Consider the following 21,855-nt stretch of genomic DNA (forward strand, 5'->3'; position numbering starts at 1 on the left):
GGGCGATTATCCATCTTTTTAAGGTTACAGCGTAAGATATACTCATCAACTTCCTTCAGGTACCTAACAGTTGATTCAATACATAAGAAATTTAATCAGCTTACTTTGGGGAAGAGAATTCTATAGTAGAAAATTAGCTATATGTGCATTTTAAAATACATTTAAGGTACCTCGCTTATATTGCTGACATTTGTTTCCCTTCTTTTGTTTACCAGGGTGGAGGAGAGTGATAATGTTATATACTCTTTGGCCTTTTCCCTAGGTTCATTTTGAGGTGTTCAGGTCATTATATGATCTTGACCACAACCAAGTTGACAGTCAAGGCCTAAGATATTTGCTAATGTCATTTGACCAAGTGGTTCTTTCAAAACCAGTTATTTTAACCCTTTTCTGTATTTCCCAAGCCTTGTGTATTTCTGGTTGAATAAAAGTAAATAGGAAAGAAATGACTACTTAGTATTGGGAAGCAAGGGGGTTATGTCTGCATCACTTTGAGAGCTTTGTGGGATTCAGGCAGAGACGGGCAGATTCATGATAGCTGAACACCATTTGTTTTTTTCAAAAGACAGTGGGAATGAATGATTCCGGCACATGTGTCATGAATGTTGAGAAGCTCATCTCATGTTAAAAGAAAAAAAAATCATTGGGTAACTCTAGAAAGATATATAAGAAAGTTAAAGATGCTATGTTTTACCTAAAACTTGCTGGTTTAAATCAGTGAGGGGAGAAAAGAAAAGAAAAAAAAATGTGTTATACACACACTCACACGTGTATATATAGAGAGTATATAAATGGAATATAATATAAGGAATATATATAAAGAAATGTAATTTGTATATATGAAATAATATTTTAATATCTCTTTTAAGCTAAAATTGTCCAATATTGTATAAGGTCACAGAAGTCTTTCCCATAAAAAGTTACAAAAGGTATGAAACTAGAACTTATTTAATTTGAATATGTATATTATGCATATATAAATACAGACACCAATGTATTTGAATTTGTATTTAATATATTGGCATTTATCATCAATATCCTGATGTCATTGCATAATTATATAATACCCTTATGTAACATGTCATTGCAAGTTTACGGAACCATCAACGATGCCCTAAGTATATTGTTCCTTTTGATCTTTTATTCCATGAAACTTACAAGTGCTTCAGGCAAACAGTCCATACCAGCTATCACATTTTTATCTGTTAGTACAATGCTGAGTATAGACAAGTAAGCACTTGATAGGTTTAACCACATATATTTAACTTTACCTACATAGTTGAAGCACTGTGGCCCTCCTGTATCATAAAGTTACAGTGATTTCCCAACACATTCATTTGATAGTCCCATTCCTGACAGCTCACAAATCCCCCCTCACACTTTGACAGCATTATATTCTGTCAAGAAAGCAGGAGATATTATGTTTCAAATATATCAGGTTGGCATGTGAGCTGTGGTCAAACTTTATTAAAGATGAGGGGATGTAAATGTAGAAAGAAGAATTAACAAGCAGAGAATAAGATGACTTGGGAGGGTGGAGTCGGGGTAGGTAGCAGGTGGGAGGAAGGGAGCCTAGCTGTCAGCACGTTTCAGTGGGAAGGGGGTGCTCACTAAGTTTTTTCCTTATCCCATTTTTACAATTGCCCCTTACAATTATTTGCCACCTTAGACCTAAACAGTCACCCCACAGCATTGTTTTTTGATGATGATGATGATTAGATAGATAGATAGATAGATAGATAGATAGATAGATAGATAGATAGATAGATATTATATATATATAAAATCACAGCACAAAAACTGATGATATGGAGCATATACAAATAACTTGCTTTATCATGATATATATATATCATGATATATATATATATATATATATATATACACACATAAAAAATTGTGTTTATTCCATATATATTCACATGGAATGTGTGTATATGTCCATACTCATGTGTCTATGTATGTAGATGTCTATTTATAATATATACTCAAATATAGAATGACACAATTCTGCATTCCCATCTCCCGAGCAAAACATTTATGGAAAACCTGCTCTAGGGACATTTTTTCCTCCACATCATGCTCCTTGGCCCTTTATTGAAGCAATGCCTATTTTTCCTTCTTCTTTTTTTTTTTATTTCCCAGAGTGTTCTAGTTTTTGTGAAATGTTAGTCTTCTCAGCATTGAAGCTGGGACCTTTGCATACCAACTGCTGTTTTCAGGTCTGATTTGAACCAGGGCTGGGGGGAGTGGGAGTGAAGAAAGGAGGCTTCCTTCCACCATGTTGATATTAATAGCAACTTAATGCTTAGGCTTTTACTCTGATTTCTATGGAATTGAATTATTTGAAACTTTTTCGGCCATGAAGAGATCTGAATATATGGTCTCCTATATTTCTTTTCTTGACTTAAGTACTTTTTAAAGGTTACCTACTTTTAAAAGAGCTAGACCAAGTATAATAAAATATATACCTTTTTATCGGCTTTCTTCAACTCTGCCTCTTCTGGACTTCTTCTGGCAATGACTTGTTATAAAAAGACCAGCCTATTTAAATGGTCGAATGATTATGAATATACTTATCATGGGGTCCGAAAATACTGTTTCATCTTCACTGTGGAATTTAATCGAGAAAACGGATACTTGTGTCGTAAAATCGTTCCCAAATGGGAACATTAAAAGATTTGGATCATACATTGAAAAACATATAGAGGCATGTGGAATGCATATATTCTAATGGTCAGTTTATTATATCCACATGTCTTTGTCATATTGCCTGTGATGCTAAGCAATAACTAAACTTACTCACTTCGTGTTTGACTCATCTGAAGCTCTGCTGAGATTATGCTAAAACAAATGTTTAGAAAACAGTGACTTTCAAGTAGTTACATTTGACCAAAAAAGTCAAGATAGTCATACCTATCAAGGGTCAGGCAGTGCTTTTAAGATGCTGTAGGTCAGACACACTCAGTGTAATGTATACTCGTGACACATTAAAAGCATCCTTGGCAGGAATCATATCATTTGGCAGAGTATTTTAAAATAATGGCCTGTGACCCTGTTTCTATGTCTTTGTTACCAATTACTTTGACTGTGTTTTCTAAACTTGCTCTGGATTTTGGATTTTGGCATCTCCATCATTCTAATTTCAGTATCTCATAGCGACCTCCAGTTATCTCCCCATTGCCTCCTGCTATTTGCCATCGCCCGTATCTTGGACCATGAATCAAACCTACTGTCATTTGATTGAATTTTGGCACTGCTCCTAACCAGTCCTTTATCATGCAAGCAGTATTGGTGTTTCTGATCAGATTAATAGCTGAACCAGATATTTGCATGTTTAATTTAACCACTTAAAGAAAAATAGCCACACAGTCAAAAAAAAAAAAAGTTCTCAATCATATAGTGTAGATGCCAGATAACAATGTCTACAGAGTTCATTATGTTATAAACATAATATAAACCCAAGTTAGGTTGAAAACTACTCTTTCCGCAAGCACTTATGGACATCTTTTAAGATTGTCAAAGGGGAAGTTTGTAACAACATTAATAATATCAAGAATGATGATGATGATGGTAACAGCTCACATTGATTGCATTTTTACCATCTGTCAGAGCTGTTCTAAATCTTTTACATGAATTTACTTAATCCTTACACCAACCTTATGAGGTAAGAACCATTATCATCCCATTTTATAGATCAGAAAACTGAGAAGTAGCAGGCCCAAAGTTATAAAGCTAGGAAATATAAGAGGCAGAATTTGACCCCTATTTTTTTATGCATGAAATTGACATAGTAAGAGTTGTCTTACCTTCTGCTTAGTACCTGATTAATAAACTTCAAGGAGGTCCCCAAAGATAATACCTTTAGTAAGTGTTGCTTACCAGTCATTACCCATATATGTAGTTGACAAAGCCATGTGCAGCTGTGATTTTGTTTTTCCTACTGTAATTTCTTGTTTTAATTTGTAAAAGGGAGAACTCTGCCACCAGGGTGAATCATCATAATGAAAAGAATTCTGGTGTCTTTCCCTAGAACTATTCTTTATATCCATCCATCCAGAAATTATTGTGCCACCAACGCTGTCATAGGTGATAAGAATGTAATAGTAAATAACACATGGTCCCTGTTTTCAAGAAACTTAATCGAACTCTCAAGAAGAGAATAGAAACCCATTTATCTTTGTTGATTATATATTCACCTGCCTGAAGGCAGATTAACTCTCAAGGAGCAACCAGTTCTGTGATTCAGATTGTAAGAATAAATTTTGCTTCAAAATAGAATTTAATTTGCTTAATTTGTTTCAGTCTGTTTTTAGATTAGTTTGGATCTAATTAATGCATTAGTTACTATTAGATAAGAGTTGCTTTTCTCTGTTAGCTACTTTAGCCAAAAGGGAGTGTTTAACACAATTCTGTATAAATTTAATGTGCAGAATAGTCTGTTTTCTGTGACAGTATATATTTAGGGAGGAATGTGTAGCATCACTGAGTGTTTAAAGATAATAAAATATTCTAACAAATGTTCTTACAGAAAATATCTTTGAGTAGGATTCTCATTCTTTTGGCCCAGAATTAAGTGGACTATTATGTAAGCCTTTGCCTTATTTTAATTTCTATCATATTTATTTTTTAAACAACATTAAAGAAACAAAAGGATATTTTCAATAACCCCTCTCTCAAGAATATAAGACATTGATCAATTCTTTTTGTCTCCATCTCTAGGTTTTTTCCCCCCCAACTTTGTTCCTAGGCAATGTTTATAGAATTATATGGTCTTTATTTGCATTCATTATGCTTAATATTTTTAAACCACAATATTCTTTCTGTGTTGCTACATTTTCTTTACAATTATTTTTATTTATTATGTAATCTTGACTCAAATTGATATGTCACACTTCTTCAAATCAGTATCATAAGACACAAAGACTTTTCACTATTAAAAATAACTATATAATTTCTCTCTTTATATATACTTTTCCTTGATTTGATTATTTCCTTTAAATGGACCAAAATCTGTGAACATTTTTATGCTCTTGAATTTTCTGGAAAAATTATCTTCCAGGAAGGTTGTGTCACTCATCAGGAATAAATATATGAGTTTCACCACAGCCTCAAAAACAGTATTTTTTATCTATTTTGTTTATATTACTCCTACTTTCAAAGAGAGAGTGAGACAGCTGTGAAAAGAAATAAACACACAAATTCAATCAAAATATAGAAATAAAAGTGAAACTTTTAAAGAAGTGTGCTAATAAATATACATTCATAATCTCTTTTGTTGTAATTTAAATTCCTATGGCTATGAATCAAAGAGAGTATTTTTCCCATTTTTAAAATTAACCGTATCACTTCTTTTCTGCTTTTTCCATTTATTGATTGAAGTTGTTTTGCTCTTTTCTGTGATTCTTTATGTAACATCATTTGCTGTAAATGTTTCCCTGTTCTCTGTTTAATTATAGGTATATGATTATAATTTTTAAAAATCTTACCAAGAACTGTAACTTTGACTTCGTATATTTGTATTTGCAAATATTAAGGTATTTTGAACTTATTCTCAATTTTTAAGTGAAATAATTTGTTGATTTGGAATCATAGATGCCAAATGAGTTTGTAGGTCTATCACAGCTGTTATTATAGGCGAATGTGCATCCTTTTGTTGGGACCACTTATTATTCTCCTTTTGATATAATTCAGACAAATCTTCTTAAGATGTAGAACTCGTAGGGTTTCATTTAGACATGCTACACTTAGCTTACTTTCATTTCTGTTACAAGAAAATTTTACTGTTTTTCTGTTTTACTTCTCCAACATTGTATTTGTCCTGGTTTTGTTCATTCTGAGTTTCACAGATGCTGTCTGTTTCTATGTGGTTATGAGAAGGATGAGACACTGACTTATGGAATTAACATAGATGCATGCAGACTATTTCATGGTACTGACATAACAAAAAACCAGTTCTGGGCCATGAATGAGACCAGGAGCTACTGAGGTTCACCAGTTTCTATTCTACTGTGTGCCATTTTGTCCCAAATGATTGATGACATTTTCCTGCCCTATTCTCCACAGATTATAAGAACACTTTTGCAATCAAGAGCTTCTGTGGATACCCGCTTCATTAAGTGTGATCCCAAAATGTCATTTAATTTATTTCTTAGATTGAATGTCTCATTAAACTCTGATGTGGCCAGGAGCTACCTGGGGGTGGACTTGTTGTGAAGCACTCTTATCTTAAAATTTTGTTCTGTCCCTGTTGGCAATGGAAATGGGCAAGACAGTGAAATCAATGCACAGTGCACTTTATCTTTGACAAACTGAAATATTGTTTTGCTAAAATAGGCCCATGGGATCGAGAGATTAAACTCACATGTAAAGTAGATCAGCATGCGGAGTGTCTACAAGTTTATGCGTTGTTGGGCATTATTTTATTTTGTTTCTAATCCATCTTGCCTTATTTGGACAAACAGGACATATCTGCTTAATTAACCATGGTGCTGACACTCCTCCCCCTCTCCAGCCCCATTGAAAAAGTAACGTTCTCACTTCTTGAGTTACACAAGATGAGTTGAGGGTAAGGGTTATATTCTATCCATTTTCAGTAAAAGGGTTATCTCCATGGTTGTTTTTCTTATCTTAGGAACAGATGTCTGCAAAGACAATACAAAGCAAAGCAACCTTGTAACAACTGTATCCGCCCCCTCCCTATTATTTTGGTAGAAGCATTGTAGAATCAGGGGCACCATCATAGGTTAGTATGAGTGCGAGGTGGAGAGAGCAGGTGAATCCTTTGGTAGACTAAACTAAAAACACATAGGGAACAAGGAATGAAGATGTCGGCCAGCCCTGGAGCATGCTGGCTGTTGGAGAACAAGTTTTGGATGCTTCCTTAGGGTTGGGATCATCATCTAGCAGCAGATTTTTCTTTCCTGATTGCTGCATCCCGCCACCCAGCCACCGCCATACTACACACTCCTGACACAGGAATTCCACCCCGGGGTACCGTTTCCCTGACTCAACACCAGAATTTGTAGAACTCTGCTCTTCTAGCTTGCCTCTGAGTCTTTCCACAGCATATTAGAGAGCTGCTCTGCCATCTAACACTTTGTAAGCAGTGTCATCTTGTGTACTGTGCGCTGCTACCTAACGTGTCTTGGGTTTGAAGCTTTTCACTTTATGAACCTACCTAATTAGGTATTTTGCTACCTAATCAAATTTGACATTTTGTAAACTTGCCCTTGTGTACAGGGATAGCAGCACTCTTTTAGTATAAAAAAAATTAATTTGACTTAAAAAAATAGCAAACCAGAGACCCATGCATACATAGAACAATTAGCCTAAAGGATTTTCAGTCACCCTCCATGTTTGGTAAAAGGGAAGGAAAAGAAAATCTGGGACCATTTCAATACATATTTTAGTAGTATCTTGGGATTCTACCTTTCCATTGAATTAATAGCATTATTAATGTGACTTGAAATAACATGATATACCCGTCTTTAATCAGTAGATTTAAAAAAAATCCCTTTTTACATCAGAAATGCCACTTGAATTAACATTGTGGACTCTAGATAGGAGTAGGTAAAATTGTTAGGAGATAAATGGACAATATGACAGATGTTTAATGAAAGTTAATAGTCTGCATTTTAGGACATTTAAAAATAATGATCTTGATTCTCTATTTTGTAGGTTATTCAAGAAAAAGTATGGTAGAACCTTTGGTTTGGGATTTTGATAAACTCATCAGCTGCATGGCTAAGGAGGCCTGATTTTAGTCTTATTTAAATAGCCTAGGTTTTAAAAATTGTATTAATTTTAAGGTGGTCTTAATCAAGATCCTATTTTTCCCTTTCTCAAAATAAAATAAACTGGTATTAAATAATAGGAACTCTGTTTTTTGTTTTTAATTTGGATTATTAAAGATGAAAGCAGTATTTGGTAGGTGGGTGAATCCACAGGATTTAAAGTCATAGGATCTGACTTTGAGTCCTTGGTTTTGCAAATGACTAGTTGTGTGGTATTGGGTGTGCTTATTTCTCCCAACTTCAGTAAACTGTGTGTAATTGTCATATTTGCTTCTTTGAGGGTGTTGCTAAAATTAAGTGAGATAATTTACCTAAAAAGTGCTTTGTTCACTGCATGCACAGGAACATCTGTGATTTAGCACATTATGTAACTTCAAATTTGTAAGTAAGAGGTCATTAGTGAAATAATCGTAAGTTAGGTTTGCGTATTTTCACCATTATACAGCCATTATTACGGTTAATTTTGTGTATATGCTATAAAGGAATGTTTGAAATGTGTAGCAAATGCAGTTTGAGTTGTTAGTGTTTAGAAATTATAAATATTTGGAATTCACATGAAATTTCCTTAATAGATTCTTTCCTCTTTAGAAAGCACCTTCACTATAGAGAAAGGAATTGTACATGTTTTTCTTTTGGGAGCCTATGAACTTTAACAAGGCAAACTGAGACTAATTGCTAGGATATGAGATGAAAATGCATTAAAATAATGAAATAATAGACACATTTCAGTCTCTAACTTCAGTTGAAAACATGGATCACATTGTGATTTCTCCAGAGAAGAGGAGGAAGTGTTGTTTCCTTCTTCGTTTCTTTTTTTTCTCCCCTTTCTTGCTATTCATCATATTCTCTTAAGAATGCTTCTGTTTTCACTTGTTCTCAAGATTAAGAAATCCATTTCCGTTGAAATGTTAAAATATGCACACTGTCTGGCATTATGGTGTTAATATCATCAAGACTAACTGCCAAGTCAGTTCTTTCATTCTCTATCAAATTGCTGTTGGTTACCAAAGCCATCTAAATAGTATTACATGGTATGTTTGAGAATTCTGCTTTGCTTTATCTGATGCTGAGAGGCAACAAATATTGGTTTCTATCTTTAAAAATATTTCCAATAACTCTTAGCTATATTAAATATTTGTGAAAGGCTGAATGTACTACTTAGGCAATATGCAAATGTACTCTTGATTTACTGTAGAGAATCATTTTGTTAAAGTGGTTTTATTTTCATTTTCACTGATTCATTCAGTGAACAGTTATTAAATATCTATATATCAGACACCTTGAAGATACAAACATAAATACAATGTAGCATCTGCCATCCAGAATCCCACAGTGTAGAAAAAGAAATAGATATCTAAGCAAGTAAATTACAGTACAGCATGTTAACTCCTATTGTACCAATGTCAACCTCAGTGCTGTGGAGTATAGTGACCATCAGAAGCACCTCTGCCTGTCGAAGTCCAGGAAAGCTTTACTGAGCGATCAGCTTTTGATCTTGATCTTGGAGGACCAGTAAGAGATTATTCAGTAAAACGGAAGGCTTATAAGGGCATAGAATTGCACGTGCAGAGAACAGGAGTCATTAAAGGATCTAATATCCATAAACTAAGGGATAGCTAACTGTAGGGGGAAAGAACGAAATGTATGCTACTTGATAACTAAAAGGCCAGTCTTCTATTCTGATATTCCATAGGCCAAACTCTATTAATTGTAGAATTTGAATATAACATGTTTTTGTTGAAAAGTGAGAACAAGAAGTCTTTATTTATTGGGTGTGGTGTTAAAAATTGTAATCTCTTCTTATTTATGAGTTTCCTATAAATTTCTTCCTTAAAAAAAAATCCTAAATCTTTATGCCTATTATAAACTTGGATATTGCATTTCTACTTTTCTTGAGTTATTCAAGTTTCTTTCTGTAATGTTAAGGACACTTTAGATAAGACATGCTTCACTTTGTCAAATTTTAGAGATTCCAGTAATGAAAATGATGGAGTTGGTTTAGCCTCTTATAATCTTGCTTAAAAGCAAATCTCTGAAATTCGGTTTTTATATAGCATGCTATCTAGATGAATAGATTTAGGTTTTGTTTTTAATAATAACTTGCATAAAAGAAGTATAATGATCTCATGAAATCTGTCTCCTTCTGAGCGACAGGGGACTGCTGGTCTTCCTCTCAGGATTCCTGTAATACAGTTTTCTTGGGTATTAGGTGGTTTTGTTTCATTGCGTCTCAGCAGTTGATTGCTTTAAAAGCCTTTTACTGAGTTGGGTCAACATTTCACATTGAGATTTTTCTTCCCTAGTCATGCAAGAATTCAGCTGTTATTAACAGCCATATGAATCATTCATGTACACTAAGAGGGAAATAGATTCCAGTTGTTTAAAAAAAGAAAAAACACGTTAATTTCTAGTTCTAACCGTGAGTAGCTCTGTGAAGTGAATCATATCACTGCCTGTGTGAAAGAGAAATGGGAATCAAGTTCTCAGCTCACCATCAGCCAGATAATCACTGAAGATGAAGGCAAAGGAGAGAATCCTCTGCTGGGTCTTCGGTTATGCATCCCATAGGCCTCTGTATACTCTTTTAGCTGTAAGATTGTACAGTAAAGGACTGCAAGGTGATGTGTGAAACCCCAGAGTTTATATTAAAGTCTGTTAGATAAATAATGGGCATTTAGCTGCTTGTTTGTGCTATTAAAGAGCTGCTACCTTCTGCTGCCTAAGTTGATTCCATTTCCATAATGGGAAAAATTTATTTACCTACATGGACACTCATACACATGTACCTATGGTTCATAAACTTACATAGAACACATATCCTATGGACAGTGAGGACAAATTATAGTTTATTTTCATTTATAGCTCACATACTTTAAAATGTTTTGGTCCTGAAGATACAAGTATGAAATTGATCCAATAGTTTCAACAATCAAATCTTCAGACTAGAGCTACACAATTTTCTGTTATTCATGTAGTGATTAACTGCTTTCTCATAACATCAGAAACTTATTCACTGGACTCATCTGTTGAAAGAATGTTTAACTAACATTTGGATCAGCCCAAGAACTGGTGGATTTACTTAAGAGATGTTATATTTAATGTTTCTTAGTAAGTATTGTCATTATACCAATGCAGAAACTATAAGGCCTCAATTAATAACTTCTGTGGGAAACTTTTTTTTTTTTTTACTTTTTTATATTTTCTAGCTTTACTGAGATATAATTAACATAGACAGTTGCATTAGTTTAAGGTGTACAATACGTTGATTTGATCCACTTATATACTGTAGTATGATTACCACCATAGTGTTAGCTAACACCTCCATCAGATCACATAATCACCATTTCTTTTTTGTGGTAAGAACATTTAAGATCCACCCTGTTAGCAATTTTCAAGTATACAATGCAGTCTTGGTTAACTGTAATCACAGTGCTGTGCATTAGACCCCCAGAACGTATTCATCTTCTCTAAGTGGGAATTTGCACCCTTTGTTCAACATCTCCCCAGTTTCTCCGCCTCCTTGCCCCTGGTAACCACCTTTCTACTCTCTAGCAAATGCCTTTTAAAATGATGTTGACTATGTTAAAGATATTTCATAATTTTACAGAGGCCCATCCTGTGGGTTACAGATAACATTGTTAGCGCATGCTATAGATTTGTTAAGAAAGAGGTGAGTGTTGGTGAGGAGAATAAGAGGGGTAGGTAAGAAAGAAGAATCAGGTTGTGGCATTTATATGCCCCTGAGAGAAGAGTTCCATGTTATAAATAAAATATAGCATCCTTTGAGCCTCATCTCAAAATGCTTTCTCTTCAGTGGCGATACTGGTTCTGGAGGCAACAGTGTCTTCCTTTGAACAGTCAAGCACTTTTCTCGTAATTCCTTTATGGCTCTCCTGATCCTCTGCTTTGAAGTGTATGTTTGATTACCTTCTCTCAACTATTAGAATCTAAAATCGGAAAGGGGGCAGCAGGGAAAGGTAAGACAGACTTCTGCTGTACCTAACAGATTTCTCTCACATAGTAAACACTGAATGGGGATATGTAAAATTGGCTTTGATCACATTAATCAGTTTAACACAAGAAAATTTATCCTGTAGCATGGGTTAAAGTCTAAGAGGTTGAGGACAAAAATCAAATCGGAAGAGAAATATATAATTTGGGGGGGAGTGGAGGAGGGAGGTAATTAGGTGTATCTGTTTACTTATTTAATGGAGATACTGGGGATTGAACCCAGGACTCATGCATGCTAAGCACGTGCTCTACCACTGAGCTATACTCTTTCCCTGAAAGAGAAATGTATTTGATGCAGGCCTTCCAAGCTGCCCTAAAAAGAACCTGAGCCATGCCCATCACCTTACACTCAGCACAGAGGATCAAGACCAGATTAAAAAGTATGGTGTGTGTCATCTCATTTCACATTCATCTTGTTTCCTCAGACCACATGGGACAGATGCATAGTTTAAGTCACTTTCGTACAAACTCTAGCTCCTACTTAATCTCTTTGGCCCCCTGCTTGGGAAGCTCACCTGCTGCAATTAGCAAAAAGAAAATAGCCCTCTGTTCCCGGGTTTCTCATGGGCCCTTACCCTGTCACCCTCATGGTCACACTCCAAAGCTGTTCTGTTTGCGGTTGCCATGTTCTGCTCTGTGTCTGCTGACTCATCCACCACTGTCACCGCACTCACCCCACTTTCCTGAAAGCCACCCATCTCTCCCCACCCAGAGTGAAGGAGATATTTTCCCGTTCTTTCCTGCTTTCCCTAACTAATCAAGTATTTGCTCACCGTTTGACATGGATGTTAATTCTACTTTTGTGTTGTTAATTCAACAAGAGTGCACACTTTTTCAAAAAAGAAATTTAGGATTTCTGAAAAATTAGAACTGAGGCATACTCTAGGAGTCCAAAGGCTAGGACTCTTAATTTAAGTTTTGAGAAGTTAGCACAAGCTTTTCAGGTGAGTTGACATTTGAGCTAATTTTTGAAGGTAACAATATGAATTGCACATATAATAAATTAGACTACTGATCTCAGTTATGACTGAGCTGGCTCAGTTATGTGTATGTATCTTATTCCACTGGCTTTATCAACTTTAGCCTCGTGACCAAGCAGGAAAAATCAAATACTGCCTGCCAATACAAGAAAAACAAAAATCACACCCAATATATATTCTAATAAAATTTCTTATCTATGGGATACTGTAACTCATACTTAAAACAATATTATTTATTAAAGTCAGAATAGGATATTTTAGGCCTCCTCCAAATAGACTTCTGGTAGACAATATTCAGAGAAATGATGAAACCTGCATATAATATGAGTATACAGTGACTACCTTTTACATATATGGAATTAGCAGTCTGATGTAGGCTAGGTTGTACATGAAAAATGTTTCCCATGTTTAGCTGGTTCTTCTGAAAGCAGGTCATGGAGAAAGGAATATAATTATTTCAGTACTAAAATTTAAAACTGCTGTATTTTAATATTTTAGGGTTTTCTGTGATAAGAGAATAAGCATACAAAACTATATTACACTATTTAACTGTCTCTTAAAGGATACTATATGGGAACATTAAGTGTAAATAGTTTGCTTGTTGACTTTTTTTAAATGGAAATATAACCAGTTTACAATGTTGTATCAATTTCTGGTATATGCTTGTTGATTTTTTGAAATAAATTTTCAACTTCTTTTGTTGTTAGGTTTGGGGAAAAACAGAATAAAAGCAGGGAAACAGATTTTCTTCCATGAGACTTCACGAAGTTTGAAATGTAAAGATTAAAAAAGGAAAAATATACCCATAATCCCATAGGTCTTCTAAGCGCTGCTGTTGTCATAATTGTGTTAAAATCACATTTAAAGCCACGGTTTTTATTCTTAGGGATTCACAGCTAAAATGAAAATGAAACTTACTGAATAAATATGACCAAATATACGTATGTAGTCTTTATATGTGATTTTTTTCCAGGAATATCAATGATACACAAACAGAGTCGAGCTATGAAGAGAAAGTAACCTCGGTACCTGCTTACCCGTAGTTGTAGCCTTATTGTTATCCTGAGATAGACTTTTCATATTTCTGCACCATCATTTTTCATCTTAGTCCCCCACTGAATATCTTTTATAGATGTCAGAATGATTAGATTTACCGTCTGCAAAATACTCATCGTTGAGAATTATAGACCACTTAGAAGATTGGCAAGGACAAGTTAAAACTGAAAATAGGTCTCTCAACAGGCGTGCAGAATCATAGCAATGATTTCGTAAATTCTCAGAGATATTTTCCTTTCGTGGTAGAAAGGGAGGACAGTTTATATTTCGAGATTGTTTGCAGAATAAACACTGGGAGTAGAAAATTACACAGGTATTTATTGTCAAGCCACATTTGTTACATAATGCCTTTTCTTCCTTCCCAGATGGACCTCACCTTCTGTTAAAACGTTCTTTCTTTTGCCAACTTTTGTTGAAAGTCATTTATTTCAGGCCTTACTCCCTGGATTCTGCCACTCTTGTACTTCCCAGCCAGAGGAGTGAAAGTTCTGTTTTTAAACACTGAATGCACCTAAGTTTCATTCTGAGAAGCCCTCTTTTTCAGGATGACCTTATCAGCGATTAGAAATTTTAGATGGGAGGGGAAAAAAATCTGAGCTGACCTTTAATGTCATTATTTCACTTGGGTCTTGAGGAGAGCAAACAGAGCAACAGCCTGAAGATGGAGGTTCACTGATAAATTTCTCTGTTCCTCCATCTGCTGCCCCACCGCGGCAGTAGCAGGGTGGCCGTGCAGTGACGGAACCCAGAGGGGCCGGAGGGGGTCCAGTACAGTGGGGGCGAGGGGAGAACAGGGAAGACAGGTTAGAGCAGATGGTGGCTAGGAAGAGAGGCCCTCTGTGGCCCTGTCAGCCGCTTACAGAGAGGTAAACGTGCTGACCAGCTGCACCAATTCCTGAATGTTTCGACAATTCCACTTTTTGTGGCTTGTGGTCTCAAACCTTACTCCTTTGCTGTCACCAGAGAGTTTCCCCTTTTGCAGACAGTTCCTGTGAAAGCCTTTTTTCCCATACATTGTCTGCATACTGTTTGAAAAATATTCTTATGTGTGTTATAATGAATCTGCTGTTAGGTAAAAAAAAAAAAAGTGTTCACTGCGCTTGGTCTCCTGGTGAATAATAAGTACATGTAACAACCCTAATATTAGCACACATATATGTTGTGTGTGTGTGTGTATATACATAATCATTATAAGTAGGTTTGCTGTACACTCTATTTATATAGCAGGAGCAAATACTGTTAAAAGCCAATCAGTAAGGGAGGAGAGTATAGCTCAGTGGTAGAGCACATGCTTAGCATGCATGAGGTCCTCGGTTCAATCCCTAGTACCTCCATTAAAAAAAAAAAAGTTGTAGAAAAAAACAAGCTGTTTAGTGGATTATTTTTGTCTTTTTACGTTCAGTTGTAGGACATGTGAGCATTTGCTTGTCTCATCTTTAGCTGAAATTCTGGTTTCCATTAAAAAAAAAAAAAAGGAAATCACCTAATTTAAATTGAAATAGGTCCTTGACTAAAGTCTTATATTTCTGTAAAAATGCATCTATTGCAAACGTTAGTACCATTTCCAATGCCTAAAATCCCTTAGAGGATATGCATAGTGCATTGATTTGAAGTTTTCAGCCATATGGCCTGGATGAATTAAAAACGTATTGTATTAGGTCAAACCACATGTAATTGCTGAGATTTAACCATTTTTGAATGATAAAATAGTAATTTGGTATGGTTCAACTTGATTTATATATTTTTTTTCTCCTTTACGTTGAGTTTCTAAAATAAATATAAACCATGTACATGTCTGTTTCTGCTTGCAGCTAAATAAAGATAAAATAGAATTTTCCCAACCTTCAGAGTGCCTAGCTCAATTAAAAATATTGTTTGCACAGAGGCTGAGATTTGTCTTTGTGAAAGTGCTCTGAGAAGGTTGGTCGATATGTATTTTGTTAACCAAACCTTCTTTTACTAATACAGCTACTCAGAGATAACTGCCTTACATAAACATATTTGCTGCAATAGAGCAGCAGCTAAATAATGTGCTTTTTGTTTTAAAATAAATGAATTAATTCTTATGGTGGTCACTGGAAATTCTGGCTTAAAATTTTGTCCAAAGTAATAGCATTAAACTTCTCCCACTGTTTAAAAAATGATTTTGCTCCCCACCCCTTTTTTTCTTTTTGAGATCGAAATGAACTGACTCTATAAAGTGCACAGATGATTGGTAGTAAATGTCTGTCTCTTTAGTCTGAAAGTGCTTAGTTTTTTTTAACTGAGATGAAAATTGAACTGGGCTTTGTATTTGGATGAAGTTATTACAGGATTGAAGTGTTAATTACATGTCCGTAGCAAACCTCATAGTATTAGTTGCACTGTAGCAAATATCATTTTTGAGAAGTATCTCAATCACATCCAGGTTTGTTCCTTCATTTTGTTGTTTATTTTGATATTTGAAGAAAAAAGGGAAGTCTAGTTCGTCAAATAGAAAAACAAGTGTTCATGAATAACAGAATGTTTCCAGCCACATAGGTTAACCTAGAAATTAAAATAGATTTTTAATGATAAGAATACATATTAAATGTGAATCATCTCTTGGAGTTCTCTTAAAGTCCATATATATGATATTGGGGACAAATTTTAAAGGAAAGTCTAAAGGTCATAATACCGGTCGTCATTCATTTACAAGCTTAAAATAAAGCACACTGATAGTATAATGTAACTCTTGAATTCTGAGAGAGAATTGCATGGAGATTATACTTTGTTTTGTGGATTTTGCTTTGTTAAGTGCAAAAAGGACCTTAGTTTTGCTCTTGTCCTTGAGTTTTCCATGTTTCTGAGTCCAAAGGGAATTTTTCTTCTTATATAATATTTACTATTTTAAATGAAGAAATTTTGTTAGTATACATATGTTTCGGTTTCTTACTCAGATTTCTAGATAGTTTATTTCAGTGTTCTCTTGTTGGTTATAGATTAATTTCCAATTCTCTTTCCCTAAATATTTGCCCACTAATAGTGTTTTTCTTATTTTTCTCAAATAGGAGTAATTCAGGTCTACATGAATATGAGTGAGCAGCAATAAAGTTTTTAATACACTAAGACATGACTAGAAAGACAATTAGAAAATCAGGCAAGGTCAGTTAATCAAAGAGTTCAGTTAAAGTAGGTGTGGGGGTTTTTTGTTCTTCTTCTTCTTTTTTTTTTTTTTTCTTTTTTTTGAATGTTTTAGCCTCCACTACCTTTTGGAGTAGAAAATGGTAGATTATTCCATATCATTATAATTACTGTGGCTTGATTATTTTAAGTTCAAACACTTAATTTCTCATTTATTTTCTGATATATTTTCATTCATATGATTGTACATTTCCACAAGTATTATTTAATATAGGTCATTTAGAAATCCCATTTTTGGTATTTTTTATACTGCCTTTCTCCATTTTTTTACTGTGTATTTTCTAATTGCTAAAACATATAGGGTAACTGCTATTTAATAAGCTTTTCTTAAGATGTAGTAAAACCAATATTTTGACTGAATTAAATGAGGAGTGTCCTAGTACTTATGAACAACACCTTTCAGCCAATACTCAACTCCTTGTAGTTTACGAGTTTGATCTGTAGGGGCAGAGATGCATGGATGTAAGAATTTCAGCATTTGCTGTTCAGGAATCAACAGTTACGTATTTCTGAAGTTTGGGGCTTTGGGGGGTTTTTTGGTTCAAAAAATAGTTGGTAGTTCTAGCTCAAAGTAAAAAAAAAAATTATTTGTAACTATAACTGTTATCCTCTTTTAGTTTAAAATTAAGTAAAAACCACAAGGCTAAATTAATCTCGAGTATCAAGTGGACGAGCGTGTATTCATGAAAAGCCACCATTTCCTGGCCAAATTAGACTCTTATTAACTATAAAAACATGATGATATTTAATTTATTTGGGTTGTAGTATTACCTCAGTAGTTAGCTGTCAATTTCTGAAAAGAGCAGTTTTCAACACTTTGAGGTTTTCAATTAGGCTATAGTGACAAATGCCAGTCTTGTTAATCACTGCGGAGTTTAGTCAGTAAAATTATGATATGGTCTTTCTATCGTCAGGTCACTTAGTATCTGCTTAATCTTTTTACGCTTTAATAAACTAAGGGAAAGATTGAGATCATTAGATATCCAGCTGTAATTTAGCACTGTCACGATTAAGGAGGGGATTATGGTCATTAGGAGCAAAATGGTTTCATTTATGGACTGAGAACAATGAGTCCCATCAATAAACCACTTTCTGCCTCTAATGATCCTACTTCTAATTGTGTGCAAATCTAACAACAAACTCATTTTCTTCTTTCATTCTTGAGGGGAAGATTATTAAACAGAAATGCTTTGCCTGTGTGTTGCTTCTATACTCCCTTGATTTTTTGTACGTGTTCATGAATTCAATAATCATATTCTTTTAAGGGAAATGTGCTGTGTTTTCTCCCAGTTTTTCAACTTAGATTTGACAGAATAATAGATTTTCTAAGATTAGATAAGCTCCAAGATCAGTGGCATCTTAATCCTTGCACAAGTCATTCATTTTAGAAAGATACCTGTCTTATAAAATTTCCAATTCAAAATACTTGAATGATCTAAGAATTGAAAATGATCTTAGTGAGGGGTTCATAAAGGATGTATCTCTTGTTGAACTCACTGTCATTCTCTCACCTTTATGGTAGAAATTCTCTTAACCTACCAACTCGTAACCAAGTTGCTTGAGAAATCAATGCTCGTGCTTCGCTGGACGTATGGTGTTGACTGATGCCCAAGGCACTGACTCCTTGCAGCTAGTAGGCTGTTCTCAAGTCCATCCTGGAACTTCTACTCTTACCATTTGAGGTCTTGGCTTACCATGAGTCTATTGTGCTTGTTCTCCAAACCTCCTGGATATGTCAGTTGTACCTGTTAGTTCCTTCAGTTAAATACTATGTGAACCAAGAAGTAGTGCTTAAAAAGTATGCCATGTTTATGAAAGCTATGTTGGATGTGTGGAGAATGCTTGATAAAGTCATTTTAAAGTCGCTGTGTAATCAGGGTGGGTAAGCACACTTAAAAGATAGGAACCAACTCCAAATGCCTTCTCTATTCGGATTACTTCATGAACGTGTTTACATTCTAGAAACTTAAATCTAGAAGCCAGTCTAGAAACTGGCTTAGAGGAAATACTTTATGTGTGGTTTATATGCAAGCAAGCCTCTGCACACAGCCAATCAGAAGATCCTAACTGAAATAAAATACCTTAGCTCTACATCAAAAAGATTGGCAAATGAATATTATTTATGCTTTCTTCGGTTAAAATATTTAAGATGGATGTATCATGTTTTATGAACACCTACTTTATCTGAACTCTTTGATTAACTGACCTTTCCTGATTTTCTAATTGTCTTTCTAGTCATGTCTTAGTGTATTAAAAACTTTATTGCTGCTCACTCATATTCACTAGCGATGTTAACTTCATATTCGAAGTCCATCAGTTTCTCTCCTTTCTGCAGTTTAAAAATGGGCCATGTGTGTTTATACCTTGAAGAGTCTTTTTTTCCCTCAGGACAAACTCAGTTTCTATAGGCTATTGTCATTTTGCCCAGCTAAGGTATTAAAAAACAAACAAACCAAAGGCATTTGTCTTTTTTCTCTCTATTGTGAATATTATTACCAGTGCGAATATGTTACCAATAGCATACAGTCCACCTGCTGGGGAGAGTCTCATGACAGCCTGAGCACAATTTTGTTGACAATCTTAATGCTAACATCAGAGGTGAATAGAGAGGGCTTCTTGTGGGACTAACTGTAGTACATCTTGTGGGAAAGACATGATGCCTCTGTTCTAGAGGAACTTACATTCTTACTGAAGAGATAGGATTGACAGATGAGAAACCCTTAGGGGGCCATATAAGATACTCAAATGCCTAGATGGTGCAGGGCAGAAAATTATACATTTTCTCAGAACTAAGAGAAAGAAAGAGGAGCTAAAAAGTGTAATTATGGTACCAACCCCACAATGTTTATCCATGTCTGATGATTGAATGGAAGAATGGCTCAGGAAGACTTGGAAGTCTAAGTGTTATCAATGGATTGGAGAATAATTGATAAAATGTAAAACAACAAAATAAATACTATGTATTTATTTACATAATATAATTAAAAACATGCCAAGACTTGTTTCTGAGGGGTGAAGAATAAGCATATGTTTCAAAGCATGTAATGTAAATATTCAGGTGGTCAGTGAAGTCAAAAGAATTCTACTTTTTAGGATGGAATTAGAACTTGTTCCATCTTCTAAACCTTGACATGGATGTATTGGCCTATAAATGGCAGTTTCATATGGTTCAACCATTACATTCAAAATTCCCTTAGGAACATTAATCAGTAGGCATGCATATATATATATATATATATATGTATATATATTCATATATGTGTATGTGTGTATATATATTCCAATAGTCACATTTAATATGTAAAAGTATGCCATAACGATAGAGAAAATATGTAAATCTTAAAATTCATATCACTTTTATTCATTCACCAAATATGATTCAGCATCAACAAAATACCTGAGCTATTCACGGCACTGAAGTGTTCTGAGCACAGTATAAGACTGACAAAATCGACGAAGCAGTGTGGGTCAACATGATACACAAGTGGGGTGGGGGTATAGCTCAGTGGTAGAGCACATGCTTAACATGTGTGAGGTCCTGGGTTCAATCCCCAGTACCTGTGTTAAAAAAAAAAGATACATGAAAACATAAGAATATTTTCCCATTCTGTCCATTTGTTATTTTAGGACTTGATGTAGTTTATTCTTCATTGACTAATTAGACTATTGGATAATGACATTTTTTTTCATTTCATTCGGTATTTACTGAGTCATACTTTGTGCAGTGCACTATGTTAGGCCCAGTGAGAAAAACAGAAAGTACCCCTGACCCTTAAGAAGGTGACAGGAATATAATTTCCCTGATAAAATGATTGCAGAGGACCTAATCAGCTTGACGGTAACAAAGAGAAAGGTTTTAAAGACATTTCAAACAGATCTTAGTTTATTCCAACTCTTGCAAAGTCAAAGTTACATATGATGGTGAATACTAAAGCAAAACAAGGAGATTCTTTTGATCACATAAGAAGAGGCAGTAAGCAAAAAGTCAAAACCCTTTTGCTACATTCAAATTAGTGGATATATAAAGCCTAGTTAAATAGAACTGACTGCAAAATTGAGATCCAGTTGTTTAAAGTCCTAGTTATTCTTAGACAAATACTTAGAACCTTAAACTTTTTATATTATTAAATCTTGCCCTCCCTCAAATTTGTATTAGAAAATTCAGCCAGTGCTGGAGCATATCTTAGGGGGAAAATGATAGTTTTCTTGCCTAATATTTAAACTTTTGACTGCAAATAATATGAGGTGATGAACCCTAAAGTGATTGGGGTCATATGCTAGATTTTGTGTTTATGGTGGGAATTTTGAAAATACTATTTTTCTGAGGAAAGAATCCATGTAGAAAATGATGTCTGTTGATGAATGGCAAGACAAGCGAATAAAAAAAAGTATTTTCCAACTTTGCTTGTTGCTCTAGTACTACTCATTAGCGTACGATCACTTTTTTCTTTCTAAGATCATACCCTTTATTAGGCAGAAATATTCTGCTAATGGAGAAAGGAAAATGAGCAGTTTACAATTATGTAAATAAGACGTAGTTTTTCTACTTCTGAAAAGTAATAGAGAGAACTTTTTCTTCCTAAATGAACAAAATCTCAAATAAAATTAGAATCCCTGTACCTCGCTACTCATTAAAGGGTGACACTGGTAACAATTTGCAAAGAGGAAACTGCAGAAATGCAATAAAACAAGATTATCTTGGCAAAATTGAGATTTCTCTCTGTATGTCTTGCCAAAAATGCAGCTGAGAGCTGGTCTTTGCAAGATGGATGAGGGATCTCTGCATGCAGTATGATTTGCATATTTAAAGAGTTGATTTTGGGGGGAGGGATAGTAATTAGGTTTATTTA

The 21,855-nt window shown here is 34.7% G+C and overlaps 1 protein-coding gene and 1 long non-coding RNA gene across 2 annotated transcripts in view; both read left to right on the forward strand.

Moving 5' to 3' along the window:
• The window catches only part of LOC116662124, a 30,365-nt gene extending 13,552 nt beyond the window's left edge, over nt 1-16,813 (forward strand). The window contains exons 3-4 of the long non-coding RNA XR_004318108.1: nt 14,967-14,971; nt 16,804-16,813. This is a non-coding gene — a long non-coding RNA (uncharacterized LOC116662124). The remainder of the gene's footprint in view (nt 1-14,966; nt 14,972-16,803) is intronic.
• Nucleotides 1-21,855, forward strand: part of DIAPH2 (diaphanous related formin 2) — a 780,329-nt gene that overhangs the window by 438,713 nt on the left and 319,761 nt on the right. The window lies entirely within an intron of this gene.

This window comes from Camelus ferus, chromosome X (genome assembly GCF_009834535.1).
Source record: "Camelus ferus isolate YT-003-E chromosome X, BCGSAC_Cfer_1.0, whole genome shotgun sequence".
Classification (NCBI taxonomy): domain Eukaryota; kingdom Metazoa; phylum Chordata; class Mammalia; order Artiodactyla; family Camelidae; genus Camelus; species Camelus ferus.